The 8,117-nt window shown below is 29.9% G+C and overlaps 1 long non-coding RNA gene across 1 annotated transcript; it reads right to left on the bottom strand.

Annotated features, from left to right (window-relative positions):
* Positions 1-1,897: 1,897 nt before the first annotated feature.
* Positions 1,898-2,207, bottom strand: LOC117914262. Its single transcript, XR_004651250.1, has 3 exons — positions 2,178-2,207; positions 2,007-2,082; positions 1,898-1,923 (listed from the first exon to the last, which is right to left on the bottom strand). It is a non-coding gene; the product is annotated as an uncharacterized LOC117914262 (long non-coding RNA).
* Positions 2,208-8,117: the final 5,910 nt, after the last annotated feature.

Here is an 8,117-nt window from a genome sequence, read left to right as displayed (position 1 = left end):
TGTTAGTCATCAAATAAAAGAGGTCTACAAGCCCATGATAATTTTGAAGTAAATACATTTATTAAAAATGCGAGAAAGTTACAACCTTTTTTTCATGGAATTATATCAATCCTATTTAATTTCGTTTTGTTGAGGAATTACATTGTTTTTTAAGATTGTTTCTCCTAAAACAACATTTCTATCCCACACAATTACATCTTCATCAACCAACTCTAATATAGATAGGTGATCATCATGTAATTCACTTTGTTGAAATGGTTTAGAATCATCATTAGATATTTTCTCACTCATCTAATAAAGGTCTCAAGGTTGCGTTTCTATGACAATATATCAATCTAATTCATTTGAATTCTAATACCTACTTTGCTTGAGATGCAAGCAAGGATGAAAATATCGGTAATCACGGATATATCGGTAATTCGATTTTACGGATATATCGGATATATCGGAGATATTTTTGGATATATCGGAGATATATCGGTGGATATTATTGGTAGGCTTAAAATTGTTAAAAACTCATGGAAATGCAAGAAAAACCTCATAATAATATAATTAGAAGTATAATAGACATTTTAAAGTTGTTTTATTGAAAAATTTGATATATATATGATATAATTTGCGATATTAGATGTAATTATATCATATCGATCTATAAGAAATGTTAATTTCGTAATTGTTCTCATTATAAAGTCACATCAAATACTTCATTTCATTAAATAACAATAATTTGTACACATTACATTGCAATGTCCCTTTAGTACCAAAATGAGGATCGATGTGGTTCAATGGGATTGATAGATGAAGGAACCCCGGCTTGCTGTTGGAGACAATATTGGTACCAAGTCAATGAGCCTCGATAATATTGGTTATAAATTCTAACATGCCATGCATATATCTCTTGAGTCCTACCTACTGCCTCTACATGGATAGGATACTCAAAGTTCACCCATGTGTTAACGCCAAATCCTTCTTCCATCTGATATGGAATTTGTCTGGAAGGGGAATAATGCGACATACCATACTCTTCATCTGTTGAACTTGAAGGTTGACCATAACTCATCACATGAGGAGGGTAGACGTTAGCCTCATTCGAGGAGTCACTAAATTGAGTCCCTATACTCATAGATTCAAAACTCCCTGAAAGTAACTCCTCGTTATATGGTTCCATCATTCGTTCTCTTCCTCTATAAGGCCTCCCAATAGCTCCTATGCCTGGACCAGCTCTTCTAGAGCCATGGTCTTCATCCTGTGTGCAGTGTGTGAAATCATTTTCACAAGTAAATTGGCTGATTGGATATTGACTATGTCGACGTTCATCAATATCTCCTCCCCCATTATCACCTCCATCATCAGTTCCACCTCTTGAACCATCGTAACCAGAAGCAGAAGTACCTGCAGCACTAGGTCGACTACTATGGCCAGCACTTGTGGAGTCAATCTCTTGGTGGGAATGCAATGTCGCATTAAATGAATCATCAGTATCTTTGCTAAAACTTTCAGAGTGAACTTCTTCGGACAACACACGTTCAACATTAACTCCAAATTCTCGAGCATGAGCGGCAATTCGTGGATCAGGATTTCCAACTTCGTCATCCAAGTGTATAGGCCTAACCCACTGGAACAACTGATTATCTTCTTCTTCACCCACCTCGGCTGAAATGTCAAGAAGATCAAGGTAATCCTTTTCAGCAACTCGATCATTTTCTGCCTCCATATCGCGTAACTTTAGCCTCATATTATAGTAACAAAACACTAATTGCTCCAATCGAGAGTAAGCCAAACGATTTCGTTGCTTTGTGTGGATGAGAGCAAACGTGCTCCAATTCCTCTCACATGCAGAAGATGACGCAGTTTGTGAGAGAACTTTGATGGCTAACTTTCTCAATGTAGGTGTTTGATTCCCATACATAAACCACCATTCAGCTGCAACGAATTTGATAATCATATAAATACTTATGTGGTGAATTTACAATAATAATAATCAATTTTTTCTTATAAAGACTCACCGGGCACCATGGTTGACCTTGATGCAATTGCCGCTCGATCACCGAATCCTCTTTTTGCATCTCGAAAAAGTACAAGCTATGTATTCAACATTTAATTTGTTAGTAAACGTTCAAATAAATTGATGAATGAAATTATTGTTTTATTGACAAAAATAACAATTTTTTATTCACCTCATTTCCAAATTGACCAAGCGATTCAGTAGTTGGATCTAATTTTGCAAAAACATCATGGACAGCTTGAAGTAGTTCCGGATCACTACCAACTCCACGCCTATATTGAAATCTTGGATTCAAAAAGTATGCTACAATAAAATTTAGTAGAGTTAGTATTTTTTTTTTTAAAGAAACTTAAAAACAAAGTAAAAACTTATAAAGATATATAGTATTTAAGTACCTGCTGCATGAAGTGGATGTTTTAGTGTTTTCTGCCAACGATCTTGTATTATTTTGAACATCCAATCTCCAGCTCCTTGACGAATAAGGTTCTCTTTCATCACGTGCATAAGCTCGTACACAAATGGCATTGTGGGAACAACTTCAGAATCCACAAGTCGAAGCACCACGTATAATGGCTCATATAATGAAACTATATTTGTCAATGTGTCCCAATACGCATGGTCAAACAATAATTGCTCCAATTCTCGTCCAAGTTTTGTTCGACTGAGTTTGTGTTGTGCCCATTCATCACTCATAAACAATTTTTTCAAATCAGCCCTTTTTTTGAGAAGACTGTCAAGAGCAATATAATTGGTAGCAAACCTTGTAGCTCCTGGTCGAACAATGTCTCCACCACAATACTTTCTCATTTGTGCTAGTAACCAACCATGATTGTAAATGAAGTTAGTTATCTTGCGAGCATTGTTTATCACCTCGATAACATTGGGTCTTTTACCGATGTCTTCAAAGATTAAGTCGATGCAGTGTGCCGCACACGGAGTCCAATATAAGTTATACTTCTTCATCAATTGTTTCCCTGCTTTCATGAATGCCGACCCATTATCTGTGACAATTTGGACCACATTTTCCTTACCGACTTCTTTGATAATAGTCTTCAAAAGCTCATATATATACTTGTGGTCTTTGATATAGTTCGATGCATCGACTGACTTAAGGAACACTGTAGTCCCTTTAGAATAAACCATGAAATTAATAATACTTAATTTCGTGGGCCCTGTCCATCCATCTGACATTATTGTGCACCCATATGTCTTCCATTTTTCCCTTTGTTGGTCCACATAAGCTTCCATTTCTTTGTACTCCATTTCCAAGTATTTGTTTTTATTTCATATGGAGATGGAGGTTCGATTCCCATTCCTGCACTTCATATGTAAAACATGTCACAAAATACTATACTTACTAAAAGTATAACACAATATAACATTTGATAAATTAGTAATTACCTGCTTGTTGTGCACCAATAATCATATTCTTGAAGTGATGAGACTTTGCTTTTGCGGGTGCGACACTCTCATAAATGAAGAATTTGCTGATTAAGCGTCCCATCGTTTCTTTAATTGCACCACCCTTGAATATATCTTTGATATTTTTTTGTTTTGCAGCAGAAGACTTGTAAAGCGAAGGGGCAATAGGGGGTGAATGCTGCGAATGTCGCATACTCTGTGATTTTCGCATCATCGACGGTATACCAGTAGAAGACTCTCCCGATTTGCGTTTGCTTCCTACAATATTCTCACGTTGTTCACGTTCCCAATTAGATGCTTTCGAGGCACGAACTGCAGCTCGATATGCATCTCGCTCATCTGGGTGCATATCTGCCGGATACATATACACATCTTCATCCTCAGCATCTTCATCACCATCATCTTCGTCTACCAAATGTGTATGATGCGTCCCCATTGTGCCACGTAATTGACTACGAATTTCTTCAATATCAGCATTTTTCTTTGCTTTTGCTTTTTGTTTGTCATGCACCAATAATCGTATTTCTTCTTTCACTTCGGGCGGCACTCTTGGACACTTTTTGGTGTTGTTATGCGGGTCCTTATGCATTAAATGAGACTTGAATCGTGTGATGCCTCCACTTTTCATTACCAACCCACAAAAATTACAAATTGTTCCATTTCGATTACCCTCAATTGTTGAACAATACCTCCAAGCCGGATCTCGCCCTGGCACGCCAGAACCACCTTCACTAGCCATGCTAAATCTATTGCAAGAAAAATACACTTAAATTTAAATCTATGTTAATTAAACTAATTAAATAAATTAGCTAAGTTAATTTTTAAAATATAAATGTAATTTTATGACAAATTGACTAAATATTGAAATTAATCATACCATATATAGTAGTTCATGTTAATTTAACTAATTAAATAAATTAGCTAAGTTAATTTTTAAAATATAAATGTAATTTTATGACAAATTGACTAAATATTGAAATTAATCATACCATATATAGTAGTTCATGTTAATTTAACTAATTAAATAAATTAGCTAAGTTAATTTTTAAAATATAAATGTAATTTTATGACAAATTGACTAAATATTGAAATTAATCATACCATATATAGTAGTTCATGTTAATTTAACTAATTAAATAAATTAGCTAAGTTAATTTTTAAAATATAAATGTAATTTTATGACAAATTGACTAAATATTGAAATTAATCATACCATATATAGTAGTTCATGTTAATTTAACTAATTAAATAAATTAGCTAAGTTAATTTTTAAAATATAAATGTAATTTTATGACAAATTGACTAAATATTGAAATTAATCATACCATATATAGTAGTTCATATTAATTAAATTAATTAAATAAATTAGCTAAGTTAATTTTTAAAATATAAATGTAATTTTATGACAAATTGACTAAATATTGAAATTAATCATACCATATATAGTAGTTCATGTTAATTTAACTAATTAAATAAATTAGCTAAGTTAATTTTTAAAATATAAATGTAATTTTATGACAAATTGACTAAATATTGAAATTAATCATACCATATATAGTAGTTCATGTTAATTAAATTAATTAAATAAATTAGCTAAGTTAATTTTTAAAATCTAAATGTAATTTTATGACAAATTGACTAAATATTGAAATTAATCATACCATATATAGTAGTTCATGTTAATTTAACTAATTAAATAAATTAGCTAAGTTAATTTTTAAAATATAAATGTAATTTTATGACAAATTGACTAAATATTGAAATTAATCATACCATATATAGTAGTTCATGTTAATTTAACTAATTAAATAAATTAGCTAAGTTAATTTTTAAAATCTAAATGTAATTTTATGACAAATTGACTAAATATTGAAATTAATCATACCATATATAGTAGTTCATGTTAATTTAACTAATTAAATAAATTAGCTAAGTTAATTTTTAAAATATAAATGTAATTTTATGACAAATTGACTAAATATTGAAATTAATCATACCATATATAGTAGTTCATGTTAATTTAACTAATTAAATAAATTAGCTAAGTTAATTTTTAAAATATAAATGTAATTTTATGACAAACTGACTAAATATTGAAATTAATCATACCATATATAGTAGTTCATGTTAATTTAACTAATTAAATAAATTAGCTAAGTTAATTTTTAAAATATAAATGTAATTTTATGACAAATTGACTAAATATTGAAATTAATCATACCATATATAGTAGTTCATGTTAATTTAACTAATTAAATAAATTAGCTAAGTTAATTTTTAAAATATAAATGTAATTTTATGACAAATTTACTAAATATTGAAATTAATCATAATTGAATATGAAAATATATCGCGATAATATAAAAAATTTAGCATATTTAATATTCCATAATTAATCATGTTAATTAAATTAATTACATAATTTACTATGTTAATTAAATTAATTGAATAATTTAGCTAAGTTAATTAGTTTAATGTAATTCTAAATGCGAATTTAAATCACAAATAATCATTTAAAATAAATATATCATAACCTAAATTAATTCAATAAAAATATACAAAATAATTACAATTGAATGTAAACATACTAATTAATTAAAAATACATGAATTAATTATTGCAAACAAAATTAATTATAATTTAAAACAAACATACCTTAAAAATGATTGAATAATTGAGCAATCTTGGAAAAAATTGGAGCAACAAGAGAGCAAATGAAGAATCCAAGTAAAAATGGATTAAATTGATGCAAAATTGGCTATTTATAGGTGAAATTTGGGCCAAAATAGCCGTTGGAAAGTTAAGTTACCGTTTAAAATTAATTTTGGCCGTTGGATCACAATTTGGAAGCAATCTGGCCGTTGGATCTCTTTGTTAACGTTGGGATTCAAATCTGGGCGTTGGATCAAGGCGGCCGTGATCTGGGCCGTCAGATCAAGCTGGAGAGAGGGGCGATTTTTCGGAAAAAATCGCCAAAAAATCGGCGATAAATCGCCGATAAATCGGCGACACAAGCGATAAATCGGCGATTTATTGAAAAAATCGGCGATTTATCGTGTGTCGCCGATATATCGGCGATTTATCGCCGATTTTTTGGCGATTTTTTCCGAAAAATCGCCTGGCCGAGATATCTCCGTGCTGTGTCGTTTCGCCGCCCGCCGATACGCGATATATCGGCGATATATCGCCGATATTCTCCGATTTTTTCCTCCTTGGATGCAAGTACAAATGGTTCATCGATAGGGTTCGTGTGAAATTAACAAAAATGTTGCCATACTCATCCTTTTTAATTCCTCTTCTAGTATTTATAACATCCCTCCAATCACACTTGAATAAAAAATAAAAAATAATTAAAAAAAAACACCCTATTTCCACTAAAGTTATGTAACTCAACAATTATTTGCTTCAAGCATTTTTAAATCCTTCAAGGATTTTAGTATGCCTATGGATCAATACTAATATATTGTGGTTACATCATAAAGTATGGGTTAAGTCCCTTAGAGAGACCAGGGATCATATAATTAAATCAATACAGGAGTTGATACAAGGTCTCCACAAGAAACGTTATGTTACTAATCATGTTTTTTATTTTATCATATCATTTTTCTCATTGCACTTTCATACAAATATTTATTTTTAACCAATAGGTTTTATATCTTCAAATATTTGGATTATAGGTTCAAATACTTCTTGTTTTATTAATGAATTTAACTATACTTGTATGGCTTCTTTTCATTTTTGGCTAATCATTTTTAGTTCGATATTCTTCCACATTTTGTGGTTTGTGATCTTCATCATTTCTTATGATATCAAAATAAAATTTGAAAATAAAAATATTTTTTTTTGTTAAAAGTTTGTCAAATATATTTTCTAAATTATAAAATTGTTTTCTAAGACATTTACCAACGAGCTCAAAATATTCATTATAAATCTCCAATTCCCCATCCAACCAAACCGCACATAATAATTTTTTTTTTAATTGTGTTTACATATAAGATATGGCATTAAAAGTATAATCATGGAACATATATTAAAATTTTATGTAAACCTCTAACAATCATATTTTAATCCTAAGGTCATGGTATATCTGACAATTCATAGTTTCTTTCTAATGATTATTCAAAGTCATAAAATAAATACTTTTATTTCTTTAAACGATTTATTTCTTATCATTTTTTAATATTTCACTATTCATTATTTTTTTTCTTTTCTTTTTCTTCACTTTTTATCTTCTTCTTTTTTTCCTTTTTTTTTTGGCATCAAATCAAAACACCAGTTGAAATGGTCCGTTTTTTTTTTTTTCCTTTCTCTTTGGTTGATCATTTTTTTTTCTTTTTACAGTTTATATTTTTCTTCATAACTTCGTTTGCAATTACTTTAGATTTAAGGCATAAATTATCCCTAAATTGGTCTTTAAAAAAAATTATGGTTCCCTAATTTGACAAAATTCGATATCAACAAGTGATAGATCCTACACACATTTGACAAATGGCATATGTAAAAAAGGTCAATCATGGAAAAATTTGAAGACTTCAAATTTTAGTTTTCTAAATAAAAAATTTCAATTATAGTCAAGGAGAATTAAAAAATGATAATAAATATTCTTCTGTTGACAAATTCTTAAAGGAAACAATTTCAATTGAAATCAAAACAAAATCAAGAATAAATAAATATTCTCTTGCTAGTAAAT

The sequence above is a fragment of the Vitis riparia genome, chromosome 5 (genome assembly GCF_004353265.1).
Source record: "Vitis riparia cultivar Riparia Gloire de Montpellier isolate 1030 chromosome 5, EGFV_Vit.rip_1.0, whole genome shotgun sequence".
Lineage (NCBI taxonomy): Eukaryota > Viridiplantae > Streptophyta > Magnoliopsida > Vitales > Vitaceae > Vitis > Vitis riparia.
This window is presented reverse-complemented; position numbering and strand designations above follow the sequence as displayed.